The sequence below is a fragment of the Oryza glaberrima genome, chromosome 2, assembly GCF_000147395.1.
Source record: "Oryza glaberrima chromosome 2, OglaRS2, whole genome shotgun sequence".
In the NCBI taxonomy this organism is placed as follows: Eukaryota; Viridiplantae; Streptophyta; class Magnoliopsida; order Poales; family Poaceae; genus Oryza; species Oryza glaberrima.
Genome location: NC_068327.1, coordinates 16,864,345 through 16,877,953, shown reverse-complemented (window position 1 = coordinate 16,877,953; position 13,609 = coordinate 16,864,345).

Below are 13,609 nucleotides of genomic sequence, written 5' to 3'. Positions count from 1 at the left end.
CTTAATTCATACATATTGATGTGGTGCTTGCGTGGCAATTCTACCCAGAAAACAAAAATAGAAAAACCATGGGGCTCACATAAGTCACATGCAAAAGGGAAAAAAAAAACAGCTCCACCTCAGCTCTCCCTCTTATTTCCTTGTTTCTCTTGGCAGGCGATGAGATGGCCGAGGTCTAGTGAGCAGCAGGCAGCGGTGACCTTGACTCAGAGCCCTCATGAACGTCGTTGGCTGTGTCGTCCCGCACTCGTGACCTCGTCAAGCTCCTTGCCCTCTCCCAAGATGGCGTCGCGGAGGGCGGCACCCAAGCCCACAACCTCGTGATTGGTGGCCGCGCCATGATCTGCAACTGAGGTCTCTTCAAGATCCTTGCTCCCTCCCATGATGGTGTCAGGGGTCAGGGCGGACGTACGGTGTCTGAACCACAACCTCACATGAACATCGATGGGCACGCCATCCGTGCCTATGGCCTCTTTTGACAATGAACAAGTGCAAGTGCCTCTCCGTCCCTAATCAGTCGACCTACCGTGCGCGCGGCGGCCTCTCGGAGCTACGGGGACGATGGACGGGCAAACATGCTCGGAGGGGCTCGCCAGCCAGTCAGCCACCCCTGCACTGCCGGTTTGGTTGAAAAAAAATAGAGAGAGAAAATATAGAAAAGGGTAGAGAAGAATGGGTACCAAGAGCAGGTACAATAGCAGGCTATAAACCAGCTGCAAATATATTTTAAGGAAATAAATAAGGAGAGAGAAGTGTAGCGGGCTACAGATTTGTAGCCAGCTGTAGGACGGACTCTAAGACACAGTGTGTGTATGACAGGTGGGATCAGGTATTAATAGTGTAGTATGTAACTATTGTATGAATGGGCTATTAGATTAGCTATAGATAAATTAGATCTAGTAGTTGGCTATACTATTGAACTTGCTCTAACATGTGGATTCATAGTAGTCTACGCTCACTTAATGAGTAAACCTGCTACGTTACCAAAAACCCCTTAACAAACCATCAAAGAAGTTGATTGGTATCGGTTTTTGAAGTTGGAGGATAAAACATACCCGGTTTTATGGTTGAGAGATGTGATTCGATCAAAGACAATAGTTTACCGAGACAAAATATTCCTTAGCGGATAAAATATCCGGTTTAGACTTATTCCTTACCTATATGAGGCGCCTTAGCGGGATAGCTACTAGCTAGCAGCTCGATCGGCAAAAGCACCTGGGCCAGGCCATCTCGTGACACGGCCTACGGCCGCATGCCGATGGATAGCTGAACCGTTTTAAGATTTTTTGAATAAGTCAATGTCACCTCCTCCCTCAACTATAGACCGAGTTTAATTTTCATCCTTCTGCCGCAAAACCACGTGGGAAGCCACCTTCAACTTCAAAACCCATATCAAATCATCTCCTTTGCCGGTTTATACAACGGTTTTGTCTGATGTGGCGTGTTAACTTTGTCTACCCATAATGACGTGGAGCTTACATTACATGGTTGTTTTACTTAAAAAAAATTAAAAATAACCATGGGACCCATATTACTGAGGGCTTTCTTCCATCCCCCTCGTCTCTACTAGCTCACCGACAAGTTAAAGCAGGTACAATAGCAAACTATAAGCCAGCTATAAACACATTTATTTCGAGGAGATAAAAGAGGAGAGAGAAAAGAAGCGGACTACAGATTTATAGCCAGCTGCAGCACAGACTACAAAATATGTGTGCATGACAGGCGGGACCAGGTATTAATTCTGTAGTTTATGTTTATATGTAACTATTGTATAAATTAGCTTTTTTAGATAATGAATGAATTGGCTATTAAATTTTTTTTGCGGGGAAAATTGGCTATTAAATTGACTATAGACGATTTGGAGCCAGTAATTGGCTATACTATTAAACTTGCTCTTATAGGCCATGTAACGCCCCGATTTTCGTTCGGGTTTAAAAATCATTTAATAATGCATTTCAAGAAATTATATTAAAAGTTAAAGCAATTTATTCGAGTGAATTAATGGGAGAATTAAAATTTTCCCTTAAAAATCATTGGCCGGGAATATTTTGCAATATTCTTTGTGCCCTAAAATACTCTCTGAAATTTCCCGTGAATTTTAGGAGCTCAAGAAATAATTTTAATAGCACAAAGTTCATTTAATCAATTAAAAAAAAGAAAACAAATAAAATCCCCTCCCCTCCCTTTTGGGCTTGGCCCAAGCCTTCCCCTCCTCTCCCGTGGGCCGCGCGCCTCCTCCCTCTCTCGGCCGGCCCGCGCCTTGCGAAAGTCTGCTTTACGTCCCCCGGTTTCCCTCCTCTCTCTCCATCCGGCCGACAGGTGGGACCGTGGGCCCCACCTGTCAGCTCCTCCTCCTACCTCTCGCCGGCCAACCCCAACCGCCATTGCCGCCCACGTCGCCGCAAAATCCGGCGCCCTCCCGCACCCGAGCTCGCATCCAACGACGTGGGCACGATCCTCTCCATGTCCTCCACCATTTCCCCCGCTCGTCCCACAAAAACCGGCGCCGGCCGAGCCGCCACCACCCCACGTCGGCGGCCCACTTCCCCGCCGGTTGCCGCCCCTCTCGGCCCCGTTTCCGCCGCTTCGACCCTATAAAAATGAACCCCGGAGCATACTCTCTCTTTTCCCCTCCTCACCCGAGCCAGCCGCGCTCTCGCTCTCCCTCCCCACGCCGCTCCCGTGCACCGCCGTTTTCCGGCGAGCTCCGGCCGCCCGCCACCGCTGCTCCACCCACCGCCGCGCCAATCCGCCACCACCGTCGGCTTCGCGGCGCCGTGCCGCAACCCGGCCTCTACTCCATTTCCCCTCTCCGCCTCCAGAACACCGCCGCCTCGTGCACCACCGCCTACCGCCTCCGGCCACCTCTAGCCGCCATCCTCAACCACCTCAAGCCGCGCCACTGCCTCTGTTAGATCCACCACCATGAGGGCAAGCCCGGCCGCCCATCCTTTTTCCCCTCCACCACCAGAACCACCTCCCCACCACGCCACCCTACCGGCCACTTTTTTTCCGTCTCCGGTCGCCGTTCGCCATCACCCCGGCTGTCGCGGCGACGCGCCGGCCGTATCGCCTCCTTCGCCGCGTCCCGCTCTTCCCCGTCCGCCGCCCGGTCGCCGCCTTCCGCCGCTGGGAGCCCCTCCTCATTGTCGACCTGTGGAGCGCCGCCGCCTCCCTCCACCGGCTGCTCTCGCCATCGCCGTGCCCCTCGGTGAGCTCCGCCACCTCCCTCTCCCTCACTGCCTCCGTTTCCTCTCGCCGCTTCCCGCGCTGCGCGCCGCCGCTCCCTGCGTCGCCCGACCCGTGTGCCGCCGTCGCTTTGGTCTCGGCCGCCGCCGCCGCCAGCCTTGTGTGCGCGCTGGCCAGGGCGCGCCGCCCGGCCGTCCCTAGCCGTCCGATCGGCCTTGGTCGATCTGGACCGTCGGGTGCGCGGCCGCGTGGCCGATCGCCACCGTGGACTCAGTCCACGGTGGGCCGTGCCGCTGACGTGTGGGGCCTGCCCCCTTTGTGGACGTGGTCCGCGCCTCACCCCTTGCTGACGTCAGCGAGGTCCATTTCCTTGGTAAAAATAAATAATAATTGCGCAATAAATCGAGTTTAATTCTAGAAATTCATTTAAATGGCTCAAAACTTCTAAAATTCATATCTAATTCATACGAACTCCAAATTGGGCCATTCAACTTGCAAAATTCATCTAAAATTGAGCTCTACATGTTTGTTTACTTTTTATGTACTGTTTTCTTGGTTTTTATTAGAGTTTTTCCTCGTTTTACGTGCCAGCGTGTAGAATCCGTCGTTTCGGAAGTCCGCGGTCGCGAGGAAAAGAGTTCGGAAGATCGTTTTGAAGAAGCAAGGCAAGTCACACATTCCCCTTGAGCATGTTGATCCCAATTTATAAATGTTTTACTGTTTGCAAATAAATATGCATGTTTTGCTAATTACATGGGGTCAGGGTTTTACCTATCTGCTCGCTTGTGCCATGTTTACTTGATATCTGTCCTTTGTCAAGTTTGGGTAATAAATCGACTAGCTCATGTTACTTATGTGACCTAGCTAGAACTATATGCTTAGCCATGCTTAATTACCACTAGCTCAGTTGATGGGATAATTACAGTATTAGACCTTTTTAGTATCAGAATGAGCTGCGTGCTCGAGACATCTGGCCATGCTTCATGGTCGTAATTATCCAACTAAAATGCGACTGAATGGTGGGCTGTGGGTGCATGGTTTTGCTGGTCGCACCCGTGGCAGTTAAGGACCGGTTCACGGGATGCCCTAGAAGAACTTATCGTACTTACCACAAGCCAGCGTGGGCAACGACTGGGCTTGTAGTGTAGCTTTCCTCTAGTCGACGCATCCAGGCAAGGGTGGGCGTGATGGAGCGGGGCGGGCCCTGCGACGGCCTCTGTCGCTTCCGGATTCACCTAGGCACGAGAGGGGACTGCCCGTTGCCCGCTGGGGACGGGGGTGAAACCTGAGGTGTGGTGTGCTTGGCTAGAGGGGGTTATGCGAAGGATCCTGTCACGGCCTCTTTCCGGTATGTCGTGGTGGCATGTCGGCGCACGGAAACGTGTCGTGGGGCTGTGTCTTGTGGGTACAGTTGTACACCTCTGATCAGAGTAAAACTATTCGAATAGCCGTGCCCGCGGTTATGGGCGGTCGACCAGATTCACCGTGATTAGTCTCACACTTAGTAAATCGACCCAATACACTGTAGTTCAGGTGGGTTGGTTGGGCCTGTTCAACGTGGTGTAGCGTTGATCAGTGGAGATTTAATGTTACTTTAATTACTCAAGAGTTTTACTGTTTTGCTCAATAAAATGTTTTACAACCGCCTTTATGCAAATAGCCACAAACCATCCTTGTATCCCCTTGCACGTCTGCATCGTTGGTGTGGCTTGCTGAGTACGGTAGTTGTACTCAGCCTTGCTATTATTTCCCCCTTTTCAGAAGTGTAGTGCTTCTGAGCTGAAGACGAAGTTAGAAGACCAAGGCTCAGACCCCAGTTGAGTTTTGCCTGTGGAGTGGAGCTGAAGCCCCGCTAGGATCGCCTTTTTCCGCTGCTGCTGCTTTTGTTTTGGTGTGAGGACTAAGTGCCTCTTCTGTAAGTATTTTATGCTTTATTTACGTTTGGAACTGTATATTACTTGTCGTTTTGTGTACCCTGGCTGGTCCTGGACAGGGATTTAATACACAAAATAGTCTGGAAATTTGGGCTAAATTTCTGGGCGTGACAGGCCACCTCCCCATATGAACCCGATGAGCACATACACGGAGACGAGGAGGCGGACGAACTATTTCTCTCGGGTTATAACTCTCTGTTGAGTTGACCCCCTTCGTTCCCCTCCTCCTCTACAGTAACCTCCCCAAATTTTCTCCCCTCCGGCCCCTCTTCCCCTTCGATTCCGGCGGTTCGCCGTCGGCGAGGGTTGGACGAGGGGTCCGGCCACCTTCCCCTAGTAGTTCATAGTCAGGTTTGTCCTATTTCTCTAGTTAGTCTGGTGTCCTAGGGTTTGGCTAGTGTTGCCTCCCATGTTGGTGTCTGGTGTTCTGGTCCTCGTCGGCGGCGGCGATGGGAGCTGGTGGCTTTGTGCTTCTTTGATGGCGAATCGAAGCTATGGAGGTCGAATCATCCTCGAGCAAGGGTCCCGAAGTGTAACACCCTGAAAATCCGACCAACAAAATCAAAACTCTAAAATTATGGGTCTTCAAAAACTTTTAAAATAAATTGCATCATGCCGATTTTATTCGCCTATTTCATTGGATTTTGATTTCGGAGTTCATAGGTCGCAAACAGGAATAATTCATTAGGAATAAACCCTAAAATTAAATGGGAAAAATAAACAATTAAAATATAATTTAAAATACAGATTTGGTGAGGATAGAAATGAATAAAATATTATTGTGACCATGTTTGTATCAATTAAATTTAAGTGCTATGGAATAAGAATTAACTCTAATTAAATTCAAGAAAATTATATATAAAAATAAAATATGGGTAAAATTAATCTAGAGTAAATCCATTGGTTGAAATAACACAAATATTGGGTAAACTTTATTTGTGCAAAAATTACGATTTATAGAATAAAATTTATATAGAGAACAAGCTAGAATAGGGATAAATAGGAGAGGTCACTATTCATTGCCCGCTAGGTGTTCGATCGCGTCCCGTTGCCGCTTCGAGACCCATGCCGCCGCTGCCGCGCCGTCGTCGTTGCCGTCTCCTCGCCGTCGCTGTCGCCGTCGTCGCTGTCACCGTCGCCGCCTCGCGCCCCGCGCCGCTGCCGCGCCGCGCGCGTCGCCGTCGCCTCGAGCCCCGCTCCGCCGTCGCCGTCACGTCGCCATTAAGCTGGTCACCTCTCCCCTCTCTTTCTTTCCCCCTCTCCCCTATAAAGACCCCACCCCTCTCCATTCTCCCCCACTCCATTTCACTCTTCCTCCCCTCTTTCCTCTCCACCGCGCCGCCGCTCTCGTGCCACCACGCCGCCGCCTTCGTGCCGCCGCGCCGCCGCCCTCGGTGCCGTCGCGCCGCGCCGTGTGCCACGCTGAGCGTCGCCTCGCCTTGCGCCGCCGTCGCCGCCCCGGGTAGCATGAGCCAAGAGAGAGAGGAAGGAAGAAGCCGGGGGGGAGAGAAAAAGAAAAGAGAGAAAGAGAGAAAAAGAAAAGAGAGAAAAGAGGGAAAAAGAAAAGAAAGAAAAGAGAGAAAAAAGAAAAGAGAGAAAAGAGAGAAAAAGAAAAGACAGAAAAGAGAGAAACGCGCCTAGCAATCGACACCGGACAAAATAGACATTAGCGGAGCGGATTACATGAGGATTCGAACCTTTACGAACTACGTCGCCCTTCCTTCCTAGATTCCTTGTAGTCGTCGACTTGCCACGTTTCAATATGATTATAGATTATTTTTCGTAATCTCTATAAGTAATCAATTCGCGGTGGGAGTTTAGATTTATTAAGAGCTAAATAATTATGTTGAGTTCTTTGGAATGTACTTCTAAATCACAAAGTGACTTGGGTCGAGTGACCCTAAAAATTGAATAACGTGGTTTCGCAAACCTTGTAGTCGATATAGGAAGATCGATTCGCGTTCGACTTCTATTGGAGTTTATTTGGATTTTATTGAATTCTAATTGAATTCAAACCATTTCTTCGCACGTAATTCTAAAGCCCGAGGGAGTTGCGGATCCGAGCGAGGGTCAAGAGCCGCAGGACTTCGAGCAAGGCAAGTCATCACTATTCCTTGAACATGTTGATCCCAATTGCGAAATTATTTTGTTTACAAATAAGATTGCATGCAATGAGGAACATCCTACTTGTGATTATGCCATGCCTTGATTATTGTTTACCCTTATGCCTTCGTAACCATATTTACGTATGAGTCCCTAGTCAATTATGACAATTGCTTAGAAATGCTATTCTAGAATCATGCATACTCATATTTATCAAATGCTATATGCTTGGGCAATTACCTTTGGGAAGGTAATTGAGATGCGGCATGTGGAGACATGAGCGCCACATTGCCATGATATTGATGACATGATTTGTGAAAAGGAAAATAAAATGAAACAACTGTTTTCGACCGGGGCGGACGGAGGATTTGGGTGGTATCCGGAAAAGGCTAGTACCGTCCCCGGTCAATTAAGGACCGAGCCATGAAGTTAAGCATGAAACGACCCCCATACAACCGCACTTCTCGTATGGGTATAGACCTAGTGGAGTAGATAGCTGAGCGGAGGCAGTATCCATGCATAGTGGTTTCTTGATGTGTGAGGCAGGGGCTCTACGGTGGGGCAGCCATTGGTAGGACCGCGGGGTGTCTACAGTGGTGTCGCCATCGGTAGGACTGCCATGTGAGAATCTAAAACATAATTATAACTTAATGCATGTGTGAGTCTTCCCTTCCCGGGTGCGCCAGAACTCCTCTCACTGCTAGAAACCGTGTACGCCTAGAGTGCATGAGGATGTAAAGTTCATGGAGCGGGTACTGCCAATGCGAGGTTATCGAAAAGCTTTGCCGTAACGCGTCTCATGTGTTGGGACGAGGCTCATGTGTTGGGCAGTCGTGGAGTGCGGGTAAAGTGTACATCCACTGCAGTGTGAGTAAACCAAATCTATTCGAATAGCTGTGCTCGTGGTTATTGAGCACCAGGACGTGTATTACACTTGGCTAGACTCTAAATTCTTAATTTGTGTGGGATGGGTTATTGCATGATGATTTTATGCTGTTGGAGCCACTTTCTGAGAGAAGGGAAGATGGACGTCCTCAGAAAACCATGATGACTCAATGGCGGGAAGCTATCATTGGGATCACAATGGATGGTGGACAGAACCGTCATTGTTTAAATATGAACACTGGTACTAAAATTTGGACAGTCTATGCTAGGTCTTAGGCTTGTGAAAGGAATTACAAAACTTGCTTTGCGCAAAAGAACCATAGCCATTCCTTGAATACCCCTATCATGTGCATTATTGCTGTGGTGGCTTGCTGAGTACGGTTGGTACTCACCCTTGCAATATACAAACTTAATCAGAGGCCGGAGATGAAGTTTCGGAGGATCCCTACGCGTACTACCAGGAGGGTGATGAAGACGACGGCGATCAGTAGGTCTTAGTTACGGTCGTTGCTTGTGACAATGGCGTGCCGCTGCCTTAACTCCACTGCCTTATCTACTTCTGCTTTTGGAATGTATTCCGGACCGCTTGGTCCGATGATCTAAGACTATGCCTGCGGGCTTATGATGTAATAATTCGCACCAGACTCTTGTGTATGAGCATTTGGTATTTCAGCTATGAACTCGTGTGTACCAGACTACTTGATCCAGGGAAATGGTACTGTTTACACGATTGATTCCTGTTATAAAAACGGGGTTCCACATGAAGTGAGGTGAAAATTTTAGATCTAGTTGGCCTTGGTGGTGGTGGTGGAGGAGCTCATGACGGCGGTGGCCAGTTGTTGACGACCAAATTTGGTAAGATATGAACAAGGTTCGACATTGGAATCGAGGCGGATTTAGCTAAGAGTTGGATTCGAAGAACAAAGTATGCATCGGCTGCGAAGGCATCTGCTGGAGTATGCATCATCTGAGATGGATCGAACAGAGGACAGCCGATACAGCCGATAGAGGTGATGCAGCCGATTCCGGTGATGACGGTTGCAGAGATGCTTGTAGAATCAGTTGATGTTCTTCATGAGGATTGCCATAATGGAGATAAAGCTCTTAGACAGGCAATTGTATCTATTAATTAGGATATTTTGTATAATTTCCTTAGAGATATGTTTGGGCAAAAGTTTGCCGCAAAGACTTATGGTATCTTAGAGTTTGTTAGAGATAAGTGTCGTGTCCGGTAAGGACATATTTTGTATCTCTAGTATAAATAGAGCCCGAACCACATGTAAACAATTCACAACAGTTCAATACAATCTCGGCGCATCGCCACCCTTTTTACTTTCGTTCTTTTTTGACGAGTTCTTGCTTTCAGGTTAAGCTGCATCGATTCGATCTTCAACTAGAGGTAAAACTTGTTATGGCGGCTTGCGTTCTTGGGGTTAATGCTTCCATCTTTATGACACTTTAATCCTGTTTATGTAATTCATCGAGTTATCATATACATTTTGCAATCTTTGTTAGTCGTGCTATATAACTTGTTATCGGCTGGTTCTTATTGTTAGGAGGCAATCGATAGACTTATGTTCTGTTATTAATCTAGATTGTATCGTGTATCTACCATCTCTTAGAGGTTTTCATCATCTTGTCTAGATCTTATACTTGTCTTTATGCTTAATGCTGCATCGGTTGAGTTCGACCTATTAAGTAATATCTATAACTATAATATCTAGCTTGCTTTATGATCACCGAGAGAGATAGTATCGGGGTTTCAGCCGATCTTACCTGATTTAGCTTTACATCATATATGCTTAATTGATATGCTAAATCTGCCCTTTATGTTAAGATCTTATTGCAATAAAGTATATTAAGCTTCTGATTGATATATTATACCTGTTTTAATATCTTAATATAGAGTAGTATCGGAGTATTAGCCGATATATGCTAGATCTATCTGATCGGCTATGCTATAAACATCTATAATCTTTGTGTTAATGTATACATCGATCTAAGTGATTTATACTATCTCGGCATGGCGACCGATCTATCCCAATCACTTGGTTTAAATATACATCGACAGATGGATTATATATCGTTGATATCTACAGCCGATCGAGTAGATTTATTTCTATTTTGCTTATTTATAACTTCCGATTGATTCCAATATGACATCGGCTCAAAGATAAATAATATGTCATCGGCAACTAGCCGATCGGATATCGTTTATGGATTTATCCGTGTTTTTTCTTGTCTTTGTTTCTTGCTGATTGCAGGATCAAATTAACTGGCACGCTCACAAACCTAAAAGCAAGATTTTGGACCTGCACTGAAGTTAAGCAGATCTTCCAGGTTAGTGTGTTTTTTTCGCATCAACACCAATGCCCTGCTGGCGAGCGGATCCGCTTTGGAGGCGCGACGATGTCGGCGCCGTGCTTGGCGTTTCGGCGGCCGTCATCGAGGTGGCGACGGACTCTTCGCCGTGCTCGGTGCTACGGCAGCCGTCGTCTCCCTTCGCTGCGCCTGTGTTGGCAGTGCTGTCGATGGGAAGGTCGTGGTTGGCATCGCTTTGGTTGTCATCTCCCTCCGTCGCGCTTGCGCTGGTGGTGGCGTCGGCGTGTGTGCTGCGCTCGACGGTGTGGCGGTTGTCACTTCCCGTACTCCCGTCACCTGCAGTGCGCTAGCCGGTGCTATCCCTGGTGCAGATTCTTCCTCTGTTGGCGGCAGCGGTTGGCTCGTCGTCAACATTCTCCTCCAAGCCGACGCCTTTAGGATTCTTGTGAATGGGTGTTTGTTCAGCTCTGAGTCTTGTGGTTCCACATTACAGGTTGCCCTTTTCTTAGCCATCCCCGCCCTCATAGCAAGACATAAGTCAATTGGCAGCCTCTCAAGAGCTTCTTTGTTGATGGTTGGCTGGTCTACGTTTTGGCCCTCTCTTTTGTTTTTCTAGAAGCAGAAACCGCGCATGGTTTGTCATTCGGGTTGAGCTCGGACCCCTGCCCAATTTTGATTGTCAGGGTTGTAGTTAGAGTTCCTCAGATTCAATGACGAATCCCGTGGGGATGCTTCGTTGAGTGAGATAATGCTCACACCAAAATCTACGGCTCAGCAATGAACCTCGATCTTGTGCCATTTCCGTGGAGGCAACCGAAGGGGATCAACGGTTTGTCAAGCGGTGTGCACTTCAACTGAGGCCCAAGGTAGCAGTCGTCGTGGTTTTTAGACATCGTGGCTCTGTTAGTCATCACGGCAGCACCGCAGCTCCCTGTCGACTTGCTCCTTTTTCTGCTGTTTGGTCACATCTGGAAGGCTTCCGTAGCTCGGTTAACCCTATTTCTTCAGGGTTGTCTCTTATGCTTCCAGTTTCTATCCTATGCTGTGTACTGGGGTTTATCCCCTAATATCTGTACTTGCTTAATAAAGTTGTTTGTGTTTAAAAAAAAAGGAGGCGGACGAACTGCGCCAAGCGGAGGCGTCGAACTCGGTTTTAATAATTGAAGGACCCTTATTATATCTGGTTCTGTGTTTGCGGGATGCGAATCAAACTCTATCCATGTCAGCTTGTGTGTTTCTGTTGCACCTGCACTCCTCCAGACGGTTTCACATGGCCTGCTTACTCACGGGCCACGGTGACTTTGCACCAAGATGCATGTGCACAACGCGTCCCTCTACTGGCCCAGTTACCCGTCATGCTAAACTGCGTGCTACTACAGGCCCTTGTGCGGCTAGCAAGCTCTTCTAGAGACAACGGTATGTTTGGTTTTTAACCAAAGCCAAAATTTCCACAATGCCAACAAAATTAGTTATGTGTTTTGTTTGTAGAAAAAAATTAATGTGTCATTGCCAAATTGTTTCACTTAGTTGAATGCCAAATGCAACTTTGGTAGCAAAGTGAATACCTAGCCCCCCCCCCCCCCCTTTTTTTTTAAAAAAAAGGCAATAATGGCCTAATCTTGTCATTGGCAAAGTAAGGAATGGCTATGAACCAAACAATAAACATACTCTTGGAGCCGCCATTGTTCAGCTATAACCATCTGAATATACAAACAAAATACAAATCGAACATATATATCCAAGGTTTTCTTACTGACCTTGCTAGTATTAATAGGCCCCGTCTGTTCTCTCTAATTAGCTAGGGGGTATTTCCCAGCGCACGCAAAACGAGAAAATTTATTAGATTAATTAAGTATTAACTATTACTGTCTTCATATTTTAATATCTATATTTTAATGCATGACGTCATTGATTTTTTGTCCAACGTTTGACCATTCGTCTTATTAAAAAAATTGTGTAATTATCATTTATTTTATTATGACTTGATTCATCATCCAATGTTCTTTAAGCATGACATAAATATTTTCATATTTGCACCAAAATTTTGAATAAAACGAATGGTCAAACGTTGGTCGAAAAGTCAACGGCGTCATACATTAAAATACGGAGGGAGTATAAAATTTAAAAAATAATTTATTTGAATTTTTGATAACTTCTACATAGAAACATTTTGCTGGCGACATATACTATTTAACAGTTTAAAAAACGTGCTAATGAATAACAAGAAAGTTGAAGTTTAGGGTTGAGAAAAAGAACCGAACCTAGGCTTTTTCCACGCGCACGCTTTTCAAACTGCTAAACGGTATGTTTTTTGCAAAAAAAGTTTATACAAAAGTTGTTCAAAAAATCAAATTGATCCATTTTTTTAAAAAAATTAGCTAATACTTAATTAATTATGTGTTAATGGACTGCTCCGTTTGCTCCTAACCACAATTAACGAACACAGCCCTAAGATATTTTACAATCCTTGATTCATTTTGGAGTCAAGAAACCAACTTTGATTTTACAGCCACAAACTTTTGGGATCATTGACATTATCTACCCCTAGGATCAAAAAGTACCAAACACCATTGGTATCAGATTTTGATGATATCAAACTATGGCAGGTTTTCTATGAATATACCAAATTTTGATAGCTAAAGTTGTATTTGAATTGCTAATAAATTGAGCTTGCGTCGCAGTATATGGAAGCGTAGCAGACAAAAGCTGCCGGTCGGTCATGTGGTGCTATAGTCCGCTTCTAGATTGTCTTGGGGCCATTCAATGATTCAAACAGAGGTGCCAACCGTGCAAAGGGCTTGTACCACTGTCACAGTGTCACACTGTTCGTACGTCACTCACTTGATGTCATACTCCGACAGATTCAATGTCCTCAGTAGAAAAATTCAAGAACGATCCTTGCTTTCAATCGAGGAATCATGATGTGGTCCCATATATTGTTTCGCGAAATGACATATTTGTAAACGAAAAATAATTTATAAATAAAACTTTTATATATGTGTTTTTGCGATCTAAAAGAAAAGACTGAAAAAATAAACTTCGATTAAAAAAAAATCCTAAAATCTTACTCCAAATATAAGGTTAAAAATTCAAATTTTAGCTGATAAACATAAGCATAAGAAATAAGAAAAAAAAATAAAGATGAGGCCGATGCATGTGCTGCAAACCGTATCTTA